At 42.2% G+C, this 17,239-nt stretch overlaps 1 protein-coding gene across 2 annotated transcripts in view; it reads right to left on the bottom strand.

Annotated features, from left to right (window-relative positions):
* Window positions 1–13,368: 13,368 nt before the first annotated feature.
* The window catches only part of LOC124803267 (lachesin-like), a 299,773-nt gene continuing 295,902 nt past the window's right edge, over window positions 13,369–17,239 (bottom strand). For both annotated transcript variants that reach the window (XM_047264454.1, XM_047264459.1), the window contains one exon: window positions 13,369–13,571. The gene's annotated coding sequence lies outside the window, so the exon portion shown is untranslated. The remainder of the gene's footprint in view (window positions 13,572–17,239) is intronic.

Raw genomic sequence — 17,239 nt, 5'->3', positions numbered from 1 at the left:
AGTGGAAATATTTTAGATCTTGCAGCTACAGATAAACCTGACCTTACCGACAGCATCAGTGTAAAGACAGGGATATACATGTTACCATAGTGGCTATCGTTAAACCAACCAAGAAAGCTAGGACGGTATTTCTCCTACAAAGCGCAGATAAACAGCTGTCAGCAACCTACTTAAAAATGGACTAACATCATTTAGTTCCAGCATGATGGACACACCTGAATTATGGGCGAAGTTTAAACGGATTGTAAATTGTGCTCTGAGAAATACGTGCCGAGTAAATGGGTTATGGACCGAAAGACTCACCGTGGTTTAAGAACGAAATTCGTAAAACGCTGAGGAAGCTTTTCATTGCATAAGAGGAAGCACAAATGACGACCAGCAACGTTATTAGAGATTCGTGCGTCTATAAACAGATCGATGCGCGAAATGTGCAACTACTGCGACTGTCAAACCTTAGCAAAAGGTCTTGTCGAGAACCCGAGAACACTTTGATCCTACACAAAATCGCTAAGCTGGTGTAAGGCCTCTACTCAATAAATTGTTGACCATTTAGACGATGTAGTAAAAAAGGAAGCCGAAGTTTCAAATTCGTCTGACAATGGCACAAACCCCCTTACACAGTAATAACCTTACGCGTCAACTGTAAGAGTTGAAAACAAATAAGACGCCAGGTCCAGATGGAATGCCTATTCGCTTTCGAAGAGAATACTCTATGCCATTGGCCCCTTACTCATCTTGCCTTTGTCACGAATTTCTCGCGCAGCCAAAGACACAAGCGCTGGAAAAAAGCGTACGTGATTCGTGTATATAAGAACAGTAAAAGAATGGACCTGCAGAATTACAGACCGCTAACGTTAACTTCGGTGCGCTGCTAAATTGTTGAACATATTCTCCATTCCAGTATAATAACTTTCCTTGAAATGAAAAGCTTCTGTCCAAGAATCAGCGCAGTTTTAGAAAGGATCGTTCGTGCGAAACTCAGTTTGACCTTTTCTCACGTGAGATCCTGCGGACATTGGATGAAGGGCGACGGGTAAATTCCACATTCCTACATTTCCGTAAAGCATTTGACACGGTGCCTCACTGCCGAGTATTAACGTAGGTACAGGCGTATGGAATAGGTTCCCAAGTGTGTGAGTGGCTCGAAGACTTCTTAAGTAACAGAACCCATTATGCTGTTCTCGACTACCAGTCGTCATCAGGGACAACGGTATCTTTGGAAGTGTTCCAGGGAAGTGTGATAATACCGCTTCTGTTCTCTATATAAACTACTGGCCATGAAAATTGTTACACCACGAAGATGACGTGCTATAGACGCGAAATTTAACCGACAGGAAGAATATGCCGTGATATGCAAATGGTTAGCTTTTCAGAGCATTTACACAAAGTTGGCGCCGGTGGCGACACCTACAAAGTGCTGACATGAGGAAAGTTTCCAACCGATTTCTCATGCACAAACAGCAGTTGACCGGCGTTGCCTGGTGAAATGCCTCGTCTAAGGAGGAGAAATGCGTACCACCACGTTTCCGACTTTGATGAAGGTTGGACTGTAGCCTATCACGATTGGGGTTTATCGTATCGCGACATTGGTGCTCGCGTTGGTCGAGATCCAATAACTGTTAGCAGAATAAGGAATCGGTGGGTTCAGGAGGGTAATAGGGAACGCCGTGCTGGATCCCAACGGCCTCTTATCACTAGCAGTCGAGATGACAGGCATCTTATCCGCATGGTTGTAACGGATTGTGCAGCCACGTCTCGATCCCTAAATCAACAGATGGGGACGTTTACAAGACAACAACCATCTGCACGAACAGTTGGATGACGTTTGCCGCAGCATGGACTATCAGCTCGGAGTCCATGGTTGCGGTTACCCTTGACGCTGCATCACAGAAAGGAGCGCCTGCGACGAACCTGGTTGCACCAAAGACATAACGTCATTTTTTCGCATTAATCCAAGTTCTGTTTACAGCATCATCATGGTCACTTCCGTGTATGGCGACATCGCGGTGAACGCACATTGGAAGCGTGTATTCGTCATCGCCATACTGGCGTATCACCCGGCGTGATGGTATGGGGTGCCATTGGTTACACGTCTCGGTCACCTCCGCGTCGACGGCAGTTTCAACAGTGGAGGTTACATTTCAGATGTGTTACGACCCGTGGCTCTACCCTTCATTCGATCCCTGCGAAACCCTACATTTCAGCAGGATAATGCACGATCGCATATTGCAGGTCCTGAACGGGCCTTTCTGGATACAGAAAGTGTTCGACTGTTGCCCTGGCCAGCACACTCTACAGATCTCTCACCAGTTGAAACCGTCTGGTCAATGGTGGCCGAGCAACTGGCTTGTCACAATACGCCAGTCACTACTCCTGATGAACTGTGGCATTGTGTTGAAGCTGCATGGGCAGCTGTACCTGTACACGCCATCCAAGGTCTGTTTGACTCAATGCTCAGGCGTATCAAGGTCGTTATTGCCGCCAGAGGTGGTTGTTCTGGGTACTGATTTCTCAGGATATATGCACCCAAATTGCGTGAAAATGTAATAACATGTCAGTTCTAGTATAATATATTTGTCGAATGAATACTCGTTTATCATCTGCATTTCTTCTCGGTGTAGCAATTTTAATGGCCAGTAGTGTATATAAATGATCTGGCAGAGCGAGTAAGTAACAGTGTGTGGCTATACTCTGATAATCCTGTGGTGTATGTGAAGGTGTTGTCATTGAGTGCCTGTAGGAGGATACAAGATGGCTTCGACAAAGTTTCTAGTTGGTATGACGAATGACAGATAGCCCTAAATGTGGAAAAGTGTAGGTTAAACCAGATAAGCCCGAAAAACCAACCCACAATGTTCGAATACCCTGTTTGACAGTCACGTCTGCTGTGAAATGCAGCTTTAGGCTCCTCTCTCTCTGGTTGCAGGATTGTTGTCCACAGTGGCACTAGCGTTGCCCACAGTGCTTTATGTAAGGGGACTAGATAGGTGCTTACGCAGAATCGGCTAATGTCATATGACATTTGTCCTACTTCTCTGATCTGGTTCGAGCCGCATTCACGTGTCTGTGAATGTTAAAGCAACATGACTGAGTATAAGTTTGCCGAATTCACCGACATCATCCTTCTGCACGACGAAGCTCACGGCAACGGAGGATATGCTTGTCGCCTTTATCAAGCTCGTTATTCATAACGTCCGACTCCATCGAATACCTTTTTCAGCACAACAGAGAACAGCTTCGAGAAAGAGGTACCTTCACCGTCGGCAGGACTGACCATGGTACTCCAAGGAGACTCCCAACAGCAGGATTGGTAGAGGCCGTACTACATCGCGTTTCCGTTTTGTTTCTTTGGTTGTTAATGTTTGGAACCGTATATAAAGTGATGTATTGCGTCACGCCTAGTAAATTACTTGTAAAAGTGATAGCTTTACCAACTTCTTTTCAAATGGTTGTAGCATGGGTTCCAGTTCAAAATATTATTACTCCGACTCGTCTACAAGCCCTAGACGATTGTAACGAGAATTTCGGAACATCCTGTATATGCACCAAAGACTGTGCTGTAATTGGCTTAGTGGTGTTACTAGCATTTTGTTTAAAATTGATTACCTTTTCCCTACAAACTGGATACAACATGTAACTCTTTACAGTCCAAGGCCTCTCCACACCATTAAACGTAATGAATAAATATAATTCAATAAATGAAATAGAAGGTTCTAAATTCTTCGGTGTTTATATTGATAATAACACTAATTGGACGTAACATCGTACATGTTTTCTTAAAGGTCTAACCTGTGTAACTTGTGGCCTCATTTTCTTTGGTGGCGGGGGGGAGGGGGGGGGGATGTGATTCGTCTGGGCACAGACGCATGTAAAAACGAAAATGTGCAATATACAGGGTGCCCACAAAGTCCATTTACAACTTCTAAATTTTATTACAACGGCAGTTGTTGAAATATTTTAACACAATTTCCTTTATTGTAATCACTGTCTAGTAAAGTTTTTATGTATACTAAAATTTTGTGTTTCAGATACTCTGTTGATGGAAGGAACTGAACCTCTATAAAATGGCAACTCCTCAAGACAAGGCACAATGTGTTTCCTGGTTTATTGATACAAAATCGGACGTTCAGATCCAACGAAACTTCAGAAAAAAGTGTGGAAGAGATCCATCAACGGGCCCTTGAATCCGTGCATGGCACAAAACATTTATGGAGACAGGGACAGTGTTGGATAAAGGGAGGAGCGGGCGACCAGACCAAGAACATGCGAGGAGACCATAGATCGTTTTTATTTACGTCTTCACTCTTTCACCTACGAAGTCCATCCACACTGCTGCCAGACAGATGCAACTACCACCTTCAGCTGTGGATAAGGTCCTCCACAAGAACGTACGGTTGTACGCTTACAAAGTGCAACTGCAAACACCAAACGCCCCATTTGACGACCAAGGCAGCGCTGGATGGACGACCTAGCGAAGGACCTAGCAGCCCTGGGAATTGAAGACACCTGGAGGAATCGGGCACAAAACAGGAAGGAATGGAGGCAGTTTGTGGAAGCATCGCGTGGTCTGCAGGGCCTCTGATCGCTGAATATCTATCTATAAGTGCATACTAAAGTCTGAAAGTGTAGTTCTACTACAAGTTCCTTTTTATTATGTAATTTCCATGGTTCCCTCTCTTTAGTTTAGGTTTAGCTTTTTCTGGTTATTACATAAACGGATTTTCTGTTTTGGAGTGATTCAACTGTTAACAGTTATTAATCGCAGATTAAATGTGGCACTTTTCTGCTGTCTTAACATTTACGCTGTATTTTAAAGCCATGTAATCGTGGTGTTCTCACTTCATGGTTAATTAATGAAAGGCCATAATCTTAATGGACTTCTCTTTCCTCTCATCGTGTTAATAATACATAGCATAAATCTCTTTCTTCCAGAAACTGCTGACACTCGCACATTGGGTTACACTAAGTAGGCCAACTTAAGGCACGTCCAGATCATATCTTACTAACTGAGTGTATTTCTGATGGGATGAATCTGCTGCAATACCGTACGTTGTTTAATTTACGTTGAAAGATCCGAAGTTGCATAACACCTAGGTGACCTATTGCCACTGCAGAGGGAGTCAGTTTACGCCTCTGGGCCTCTTCACACTTTCGGAGAACTGGGGCTGGAGTGGTGCATTTGATACACACAATGAAATCACCATTATCGAATATATATTGACATCACGCTACACTTGTGGCAGAGCCATCATTGTGCTGATAGCTAGTGACCTTTTGTACATAATAGCTCTCTTAACGACTGAAACTAAATATCAACTTCATGAACTGAAAATAACCCCACTGTATAAACACCAGCTCAGTGAAGTTATTTTTTCTACTTACATAACAGAACTGGGTTCAAATGGTTCAAATGGCTCTGACCACTATGGGGCTTAACTTCTGAGGTCATCAGTCCCCTAGAACGTAGAACTACTTAAACCTAACTAACCCAAGGACATCACACACATCCATGCCCGAGGCAGGATTCGAACCTGCGACCGTAGCGGTCGGGTGGTTCCAGACTGTAGTGCCTAGAACCGCTCGGCCACTCCAGCCGGCAACAGAACTGGACAAGAAATGCCTGGGGCGTATGGTCTACATCGGAAATCGAGCAGCACTCGTCGTTGGGAAAACTGCCTTTTCCGAAAGAATGCTACAGTTGCTGAAGATGACGGCTAAAACTCAATTTCCCCTTTAATGTCGTAGAACAATTTGCAAAGATTTAAGCAGATTATCTCCACATGATTCTCTTGTATCTAGTGTTATTAACAATTATTATCTGTTTTCCATGTGGTGTTAATGCATTTTGTGGAAACAAACACTACCCGGGCATATCTGTACACTGTGTCGCGCGCCTGGAAAGGGTCGGTGTATCTTTGTGAAACACCCTGCAGTGTGACACATGCATTTACTGTTTGCATGTGACCTACTTCAATCAACAGCAAACATTCATTTTGTATCAATAAAACACTATTTTTAATAATCTACCGTTTATCTATCCGCTGCAACGCGGAAAAATTGAACTGGACGTTTTTCGTAGAACATTTAATTTAGTTTAGTTACGCATAGTTTAGTTAAGCATAATTTTCGCTAAAAGCGGCCTTTAAACGCCCACTCACCCACACACTCACACTGCACTGGTTATGAGTTTTAATATGTAGTCCATTGAATTTCTATCTACCACTGTACAAAAATTTGCTACTATAAGAATTTTTTCACTTCATTTTCTTTCGTTGGCTGGACTATCAACTATAAAAATTTTTCAGCACCTACATAATAATGTAATAAATGTAATAGATAATAAAATGAACTTCAAATACGAACTTAAAAGATATCTGCTTGTCAACTTCTTCTTCAACACAGAACGATTTCTGCAAGTAACGTACGGTTTTTTTTTTTTTTTTTTTCTGCAAGTAACGGACGTGTCTTCTTTTTCCATGGAAAGAGGAGAGAGGTTGAACATAGTTAAGTGTCAACTACACTCCTGGAAATTGAAATAAGAACACCGTGAATTCATTGTCCCAGGAAGGGGAAACTTTATTGACACATTCCTGGGGTCAGATACATCACATGATCACACTGACAGAACCACAGGCACATAGACACAGGCAACAGAGCATGCACAATGTCGGCATTAGTACAGTGTATATCCACCTTTCGCAGCAATGCAGGCTGCTATTCTCCCATGGAGACGATCGTAGAGATGCTGGATGTAGTCCTGTGGAACGGCTTGCCATGCCATTTCCACCTGGCGCCTCAGTTGGACCAGCGTTCGTGCTGGACGTGCAGACCGCGTGAGACGACGCTTCATCCAGTCCCAAACATGCTCAATGGGGGACAGATCCGGAGATCTTGCTGGCCAGGGTAGTTGACTTACACCTTCTAGAGCACGTTGGGTGGCACGGGATACATGGAGACGTGCATTGTCCTGTTGGAACAGCAAGTTCCCTTGCCGGTCTAGGAATGGTAGAACGATGGGTTCGATGACGGTTTGGATGTACCGTGCACTATTCAGTGTCCCCTCGACGATCACCAGTGGTGTACGGCCAGTGTAGGAGATCGCTCCCCACACCATGATGCCGGGTGTTGGCCCTGGGTGCCTCGGTCGTATGCAGTCCTGATTGTGGCGCTCCCCTGCACGGCGCCAAACACGCATACGACCATCATTGGCACCAAGGCAGAAGCGACTCTCATCGCTGAAGACGACACGTCTCCATTCGTCCCTCCATTCACGCCTGTCGCGACACCACTGGAGGCGGGCTGCACGATGTTGGGGCGTGAGCGGAAGACGGCCTAACGGTGTGCGGGACCGTAGCCCAGCTTCATGGAGACGGTTGCGAATGGTCCTCGCCGATACCCCAGGACCAACAGTGTCCCTAATTTGCTGGGAAGTGGCGGTGCGGTCCCCTACGGCACTGCGTAGGATCCTACGGTCTTGGCGTGCATCCGTGCGTCGCTGCCGTCCGGTCCCAGGTCGACGGGCACGTGCACCTTCCGCCGACCACTGGCGACAACATCGATGTACTGTGGAGACCTCACGCCCCACGTGTTGAGCAATTCGGCGGTACGTCCACCCGACCTCCCGCATGCCCACTATATGCCCTCGGTCAAAGTCCGTAAACTGCACATATGGTTTACGTCCACGCTGTCGCGGCATGCTACCAGTGTTAAAGACTGGGGTGGAGCTCCGTATGCCACGGCAAACTGGCTGACACTGACGGCGGCGGTGCACAAATGCTGCGCAGCTAGCGCCTTTCGACGGCCAACACCGCGGTTCCTGGTGTGTCCTCTGTGCCGTGCGTGTGATCATTGCTTGTACAGCCCTCTCGCAGTGTCCGGAGCAAGTATGGTGGGTCTGACACACCGGTGTCAATGTGTTCTTTTTTCCATTTCCAGGAGTGTATTACATGTAAAGTAATGCAGTCGAAACATTCATGGAAACTGTCATAATGTTGTCACATTTTTCATTGAAGGAATTGCGCTATCACAGTGAAACTGACTCACACCACAACGAGATGTTGCCATTGCGATAAGGGGAACAAGAAAATAATGAAACTAAATTAACGAAATTGAACTGGGCAAACGTTAGACACTGAAAACATGTTTTATGATTATGGTGAGATTAACCTACCAGTTCAATGTTTTCCTCGCTTAGGGGCACTGCATTGCTCGTCCTATGACTGTTTGTATATCTGTGAAATTCACAAGACATTTCAACTCAGTGTTGCATCCAAATAGCAAAATATTCTCGCGTAAGCGGAAAAACAATTTTCACGAAGGGGAAAACTTAAGGATTATAGAAGACAAGACACTTGTTCATCTGATGATTCCAAAGTTCTCGACGGCGCAGGTTCAGTTGTAAGATTTATACGGTTTTCCTGTTGGAATAACTTCGTGAGAAGAATTTCAGATCTAGTTCTGTTGAGTGATCACGATATCTGTCGCCACTTGAGAAACAATGTAATCAAGTTGCAGTCCCTAGTACATAATCAATTCTCTTTGCCAAAGCTTACCAATGTACTGATATATACCTGATATAATTTAGAGTATTTAGAGGATCGCCAGTGACTATTTGAAACAATTCTGAATTTTGTTTTATGTTGTGCTCCCTGTCGTATATATTACGTGAATAAATATCGTTTATTTTATGTGTAAGTAATGTTTTCAGCATTTATTTACAGTTTATCATTATTGTCATGATTCCTCATTGTAATAATGAGTTACTTATTATTTTCAGTTAACAAAATACATATGTTTGAAACAGTAAGCTATAAAACAAATACAAAAAGTGAATATACGCGCAAAATAATTTAAAACGTGAACCAGATACAAGTAAAATAAATAGCTAGAAGTTTTCATTTTTTCCAAATTAAATACTAGTGGAGGAGCATATTGCCAAATTTCAGGTTACTACAAAATTTGATTATACTGTTTTCAATAACGGTAATTACATATAAACTTTTATATGAGGAACATTTTTTATATATCATCGCTTAGAAGAGTCTTCCCCCAAACCTAATGTGCCAAATTACATTTCGGGGTGTATCTTACCCCCTGAAAGTAAAACTGGGTACAAAAAAGAAAAATACTTTTTCCATTTTTTTGGCTCCTTTACACAGCTGCCAAGATCGTTTATTGACTCTGTTCCTATGTCAGTGTAGAACAACAGTTTATGAATTCATACAAACTCACTCTTACTGGTACTTGTAATTTTTTCACTTAGCTTACAGCAGCAGTTCGTTATTACTCATTGTGTGCATATTCATGTTACAAAACGTAGAAAACGTTGAAATATTAAAATATAAAGATCACTTGGGAGTACATAACTTACCTTTCGTTTCCACACCTGCCTCCACACACTTTTTTTTTTTTTTTTTTTTTTTTTTTTTGGTCATCAGTCTACTGACTGGTTTGATGCAGCCCGCCACAAATTCCTTTCTTCTACTAACCTCTTCATCTCAGAGTAGCAACCTACGTCCTCAATTATTTGCTTGACGTATTCCAATCTCTGTCTTCCTTTACAGTTTTTGCCCTCTACAGCTCCCGCTAGTACCATGGAAGTCATTCCCTCATATCTTAGCAGATGTCCTATCATCCTGTCCCTTCTCCTTATCAGTGTTTTACACATATTCCTTTCCTCACCGATTATGCGTAGAACCTCCTCATTCCTTACCTTATCAGTCCACCTAATTTTCAACATTCGTCTATAGCACCACATCTCAAATTCTTCGATTCTCTTCTGTTCCGGTTTTCCCACAGTCCATGTTTCACTACCATACAATGCTGTACTCCAGACGTACATCCTGAGAAATTTCTTCCTCAAATTAAGGCCGGTATTTGATATTAGTAGACTTCTCTTGGCCAGAAATGTCTTTTTTGCCATAGCGAGTCTGCTTTTGATGTCCGCCTTGCTCCTTCCGTCATTGGTTATTTTACTGCCTAGGTAGCAGAATTCCTTAACTTCATTGACTTCGTGACCATCAATCCTGATGTTAAGTTTCTCGCTGTTCTCATTTCTACTACTTCTCATTACCTTCGTCTTTCTCCGATTTACTCTCAAACCATACTGTGTACTCATTAGACTGTTCATTCCGTTCAGCAGATCATTTCATTCTTCTTCACTTTCACTCAGGATAGCCATGTCATCAGCGAATCGTATCATTGATATCCTTTCACCTTGTATTTTAATTCCACTCCGGAACCTTTCTTTTATTTCCATCATTGCATCCTCGATGTACAGATTGAAGAGTAGGGGCGAAAGGCTACAGCCTTGTCTTACACCCTTCTTAATACCAGCACTTCGTTCTTGATCGTCCACTCTTATTATTCCCTCTTGGTTGTTGTACATATTGTATATGACCCGTCTCTCCCTATAGCTTACCCCTACTTTTTTTCAGAATCTCGAACAGCTTGCACCATTTTATATTGTCGAACGCTTTTTCCAGGTCGACAAATCCTGTGAAAGTGTCTTGATTTTTCATTAGCCTTGCTTCCATTATTAGCCGTAACGTCAGAATTGCCTCTCTCGTCCCTTTACTTTTCCTAAAGCCAAACTGATCGTCACCTAGCCCATTCTCAATTTTCTTTTCCATTCTTCTATATATTATTCTTGTAAGCAGCTTCGATGCATGAGCTGTTAAGCTGATTGTGCGATAATTCTCGCACTTGTCAGCTCTTGCCGTCTTCTGAATTGTGTGGATGATGCTTTTCCGAAAGTCAAATGGTATATCGCCAGACTCATATATTCTACACACCAACGTGAATACTCGTTTTGTTGCCACTTCCCCCAATGATTTTAGAAATTCTGATGGGATGTTATCTATCCCTTCTGCCTTATTTGACCGTAAGTCCTCCAAAGCTCTTTTAATTCCGATTCTAATACTGGATCCCCTATCTCTTCCAAATCGACTCCTGTTTCTTCTTGTATCACTTCAGACAAATCTTCACCATCATAGAGGCTTTCAATGTATTCTTTCCACCTATCTGCTCTCTCCTCTGCATTTAACAGTGGAATTCCCGTTGCACTCTTAATGTTACCACCGTTGCTTTTAATGTCACCAAAGGTTGTATTGACTTTCCTGTGTGCTGAGTCTGTCCTTCCGACAATCATATCTTTTTCGATGTCTTCACATTTTTCCTGCGGCCATTTCGTCTTAGCTTCCCTGCACTTCTTATTTATTTCATTCCTCAGCGGCTCGTATTTCTGTATTCCTGATTCTCCCGGAACATGTTTGCACTACCTCCTTTCATCAATCAACTCAAGTAATTCTTCTGTTACCCGTGGTTTCTTGCCAGCTACCTTCTTTGTACCTATGTTTTCCTTCCCAATTTCTGTAATGGCCCTTTTTAGATATGTCCATTCCTCTTCAACTGTACTGCCTACTGCGCTATTCCTTATTGCTGTATCTATAGCGTTAGAGAACTTAAAACGTATCTCGTCATTCCTTAGTGGTTCCGTATCCCACTTCTTTGCGTATTGATTCTTCCTGACAAATGTCTTGAACTTCAGCCTACTCTTCATCACTACTATATTGTGATCTGAGTCTATATCTGCTCCTGGGTATGCCTTACAATCCAGTATCTGATTTCGGAATCTCTGTCTGACCATGATGTAATCTAATTGAAATCTTCCCGTATCTCCCGGCCTTTTCCAAGTGTACCTCGTCCTCTTGTGATTCTTGAACAGGGTATTCGCTATTACTAGCTGAAACTTGTTACAGAACTCAATTAGTCTTTCTCCTCTTTCATTCCTTGTCCCAAGCCCATATTCTCCTGTAACCTTTTCTTCTACTCCTTCCCCTATATCTGCATTCCAATCGCCCATGACTATTAGATTTTCGTTCCCCTTTACATACTGCATTACCCTTTCAATATCCTCATACACTTTCTCTATCTGTTCATCTTCAGCTTGCGACGTCGGCATGTATACCTGAACTATCGTTGTCGGTGTTGGTCTGCTGTCGATTCTGATTAGAACAACCCGGTCACTGAACTGTTCACAGTAACACACTCTCTGCCCTACCTTCCTATTCATAACGAACCCTTCACCTATTATACCATTTTCTGCTGCTGCTGATATTACCCGATACTCCTCTGACCAGAAATCCTTGTCTTCCTTCCACTTCACTTCACTGACCCCAACTATATCTCCTCACATAGCAACCTAAAAACAGAAGTAAAAATAATTCGTTCCGTACGTTTTTTGCCCAGTATGAGTTTTATTACAAATTCTGAACTCCCGGATTTACATTGGTTTAAATAAATTGCTTTGGTCATCAGTCCATGTAGTCTCACCTATTTTAATAAATGTTGATGTTCATTTACTTAGACTTGATGTGCCTTAGATGTTCTCCACAATGCCACATAGTCATTACCTGTAATATGTGTCCCATATCTGTGTATTGGATACGTTGTGGTCGTTGTACGTACACGTTGTTTTACATAACTTTCGCCCTTATCAGTATTGTTGAAATACTAAGGGAGAAATACCTAAAATATTTGTTGTTAGGTACTTGACAGTGGTCGAGTAAAATCAGTAGTGTCCATCTTTACAATAAACTTATGAATTCAGTCGAATAGGAATTAAATTTTTATTTCACTTTGTATTTGAGGATTTTTGATGACATAAACAGCTTGTCTGTAGTCCATTTTTGCAGAGAGCAGAAGTAATACTTCAGTTCACTATTTTGACAAATACTTTTGTATCTTGTCTCTCCAACACGCTACTGAAAACAAGATTCGTCCCTTGCCGATGTGTACTAGCAAAAAAAGCCTTTATGGAAGGAAAATAACTGATTTTACTACATTCATGCAGGCAGGCTCACACTTCATGTATCTAGTTTTTTTTTTATTTACAATCCTCTTAGTTTTCTCCCAAACAAAAACTGACTTTCTTTTAATTCGCAATGATAACATAACTGATTTCCTTCATAATACATAATTTAGGAAAATTACAACATGAGAATGAACTGAAAAACTTTCAGAATCAGTGTAGTGCAGTTATGTATCAGTCCGAGATTATGTGACTGTCATTATTCTTACGTGAAATTATTGATGAACGACTTATGACAATCAGATAATCAGTGCTTCTTGCAGAACACATACGAGTGTGATTTCATTCCAAGAAATTGTCATTTCAAGACACTAGTATTCTTGCCTCTGTGTAACCAAAATTTTGCAGAGGGGAAGCACGATAACAAATCTCTTACGTCGATTTAGGAATGTAACGCCTCCAATGATTGTAGTGTCAACTAGGTAACGTCCTACCTGACGTTCCCAGAGTAAGTGATTTTAATTCACAGAAGTAACATACACTGGACAAGCAGTCGATAAATGTTGAAAGGGTAAAGCATTTTATTTGACAGTTATTTACACGAGAGGATGAGATAATAATGAGAGAGCGAAGCATCAGATGATGATGGAGCGTGGTAGCACCAATGTCCTCTGGTGACGTTACACTGGCTGCAGATCTTCTGGAAACATCCAACTCTTTAAGGTACAGCCTTGTCTTCTCATCCGGGGATAGGCTGCACCTGTTGACATGTAGGTTGGGATCATTAGAAAACTCACCGTAAGCGCTACCTCTGGCTGCTGCTCATATGACACTACTAGTTACAGTTTTTGTGTTTCCATGTAACGAAGCCAAAAATGGCCAGTTATTTTATTACTGATGAATATCCACAAGTTTTAAACAGATGGATGGATGGGTAATTATTCCATAATTTCTCCAATATTGAGTCTAATCCACCAGTGTTAAAACTCGCGGTCGTGCAAAAGTATTCTACATGTTACAGATGAAGTAAGCAACACCTGTGGCTGATCTCCAACTTATTTTTTCTAGTAACTTATTCATGAAAATATCGGTCTTCGAAAACGAGAGGAACATAAAGCACGGAAGGCGAAAGACAAATGAATGTAAAATCTACTACAAGCTTAAAATAACTGATTAGTAATATTAGTAACACAGTTGTAATGAGAATAATTAGTTTCTTCCTGCGTTATGAAGAGGTTCTTTATAAAGTAGGAAGGATCACGAGTACAACTGGATTCATAAGAACACAATAACATCAATATATCATTATCAGTGTTAACTCCTCTTCCATGACCAATGTCGATTTTTATCCGTTAAATTGTCACCGGTGTTGGTCACGGATGATGTAACATGGATTTTCATGTGATTCAAGTATTTCCATTCAGAAGCTGTTGTTAAATCCAATTATTCTAGGCGATTTCAACTTGTAGAAGTGTGTTTAGTATTTCTCACGATGTTCATAATGAAAAATTTTCTTAAATATGCTAACTGCACAGCATTTACTCGCGACAGATATTTCACACTATTACAGTCGTAATGTAGAGAAGTAGTGTTGATGAAAAATCCCATGCCTTTTGATCTCCCTAAACAAATATTTATGTGCCCTGAAAAATTACATGCACAAAGGAAGTGTATTATGGTTATCGTAATGTGGTACCTTGTGTTACGTTCAGAAATGAAATTAGATAATTTTCACTAACTGTTATGATGTTTACAGTATTAGCGAAAAAAATCGTACTGAAATGATTCACATTTTCGCTTAACTAGTTGTGGTACATGAACTAGACCACTACGAAAACTCGTCATAAGTACGAAAGGATGAGATTCTCATTTTAAAAATAAAAATAACAAAAAAAAGGAAATATCCGAAGTTCGTCCTCACATTCGACGAGAAACAGAGTTGAGGAGAAAATTACGTTTCTTAAATATCTGTCGGGAAGTGGACCAACTCTATAATAAGTTTTACTCTGCCACTAGGTTGACCACGTGACACATTAAAGGTGAAAATTATGTTCATCGTGATCTCCGAAGGTAAACATTTGAACTTAGGGTGAGGACGCTATTTGCGTACGAGGATCAAGACCTCGATGTGCTTTATAATATTAATTTGCCATCAGTGTTGAAAATGTTTCTTTTTTGCCCCTGTCGTTATAGATATTTTTATTTGCAGTTTCAATATTTTTGTAGTTTCTTTTGTATTTTTTAAGTGCCTTTCAGTAGAATGAAGTCATCACAGTCTTGATCGAACCACCTCAATCTAGCTTTTACAAGACGGTAACTGCAAATTTGTCGTGCAAGTCCAATTTGTAATCGAATTTTGTGTCTTGAAATTATTCCATATTGTGGTGAAATACGCTAGACGAGCATTTACATCTCCCTTGTATTCGAGCCTATTTGCGTAAATAAAATTTCGACTGTCTTACACCTTATACACATTGCGATGCGGTGTGCTGGACGCGCAGCTGCTCTCTCCTTGTGTAAGGGAAACAAATTCTGCAAGGCGCCCTACAGTATATGCTTTTTTACAGGATGACTTCGAAGAACTGTAGCTCCATTTTCAACAAATCATTTGAGTAAACTCAAGTAGTGTAGTTATGTCATGTGAAAGTGGTATATTTTCAACATTTGGTGAGAGTAGCTGTTGACTTACCAATGTTTGTACAATTTCCTTTCCTTATACGAGGAATTATGCATGATTTTTGTTCACACGTAGATGGTATCAGTCACGGAAGAGTACTGCTGCACAGATCTCATTAACGATCACGTCCCGAGTGATATGGTACGTCGCCTCTGAGGGTGCACGAACTACACTACTGGCCATTAAGATTGCTACACCAAGAAGAAATGGAGATGATAAACGGGAGTTCATTGGACAAACATATTATACTAGAACTGACATGTGATTACTTTTTCACGCAATTTGCGTGCGTAGATCCTGAGAAGTCAATACCCAGAACAACCACCTCTGGCCGTAATAACGGGCTTCATACGCCTGGGCATTGAGGCATTGAGTCAAACAGAGCTTGGATGGCGCTTACAGGTACAGCTCCCCATGCAGCTTCAACACGGCTACAGTTCATCAAGAGTAGTGACTGGCGTATTGTGAGAAGCCAGTTGCTCGGCCACCACTGACCAGACGTTTTCAATTGAAGAGAGATCTGGAGAATGTGCTGGCCAAGGCAGCAGTCGAACTGTATCCAGAAAGGCCCTTACAGGACCTGCAACTTGCGGTCGTGCATTATCCTGCTGAAATGTAGTGTTTCGCAGGTATCGAATGAATGGTAGAGCCACGGGTCGTAACACATCTGAAATGTAATGTCCACTGTTTGAAGTGCCATTAATTCGAACAAGAGGTGCCAGAGACGTGTAACCAATGGCAACCCATACCATCACGCCGGGTGATCCGCCAGTATGGCGACGACGAATACACGCTTCCAATTTTCGTTCACCACTATGTCGCCAAACACGGATGCGACCATCATGATGCTGTAAACAGAACCTGGATTCATTACGTTTTGCCATTCGTGCACCCAGGTGCGTCGTTGAGTACCCAATCGCAGGCGCTCCTGTCTGTGATGCAGCGTCAAGGGTAACCGCAGCCATGGTCTCCGCTCTGATAGTCTATGCTGCAAACGTCGTCGAACTGTTGGTGCAGATGGTTGTTGTCTTGCAAACGTCCCCATCTGTTGACTCAGGGATCGAGACGTGGCTGCACGATCCGTTACAGCCATGCGGATAAGATGCCTGTCATCTCGACTGCTAGTGGTACGAGGCCGTTGGGATAAAGCACGGTGTCCCGTATTACTCACCCGAACCCACCGATTCCTTATTCTGCTAACAGTCATTGGATCTCGACCAACGCGAGCACCAATGTCGCGATACGATAAACCCCAATCGTGATGGGCTACAGTCCAACCTTCATCAAAGTCGGAAACGTGGTGGTACGCATTTCTCCTCCTTAGACGAGGCATTTCACCAGGCAACGCCGGTCAACTGCTGTTTGTGTATGAGAAATCGGTTGGAAAATTTCCCTATGTCAGCACGTTGTAGGTGTCGCCACCGGCGCCAACCTTGTGTGAATGCTCTGAAAAGCTGATCATCTGCATATCACAGCATCTTCTTCCTGTCAGTTAAATTTCGCGTCTGTAGCACGTCATCTTCGTGGTGTAGCAATTTTAATGGCCGGTAGTGTACTTTGGAAATGACGTTATCGAGGACACCCAAAAAACAATTATAGTCCGTTGACGTACCTTGTCACTCAGTATTTGTGGAAGTTTTTCATTTCGTCATTCTTTGTGCCTCGATTTCATTTTACAAGACTGTGTTAATTATGGGAAGGGTTATCATTAACATTATCGTTTTTATCTATGTTAACATGCAGGAGAAGAA

The sequence above is a fragment of the Schistocerca piceifrons genome, chromosome 1, assembly GCF_021461385.2.
Source record: "Schistocerca piceifrons isolate TAMUIC-IGC-003096 chromosome 1, iqSchPice1.1, whole genome shotgun sequence".
NCBI classification, from domain to species: Eukaryota; Metazoa; Arthropoda; class Insecta; order Orthoptera; family Acrididae; genus Schistocerca; species Schistocerca piceifrons.
The sequence above is the reverse complement of the archived record's forward strand: the minus strand, read 5'-3'. Positions and strand labels throughout refer to the sequence as shown.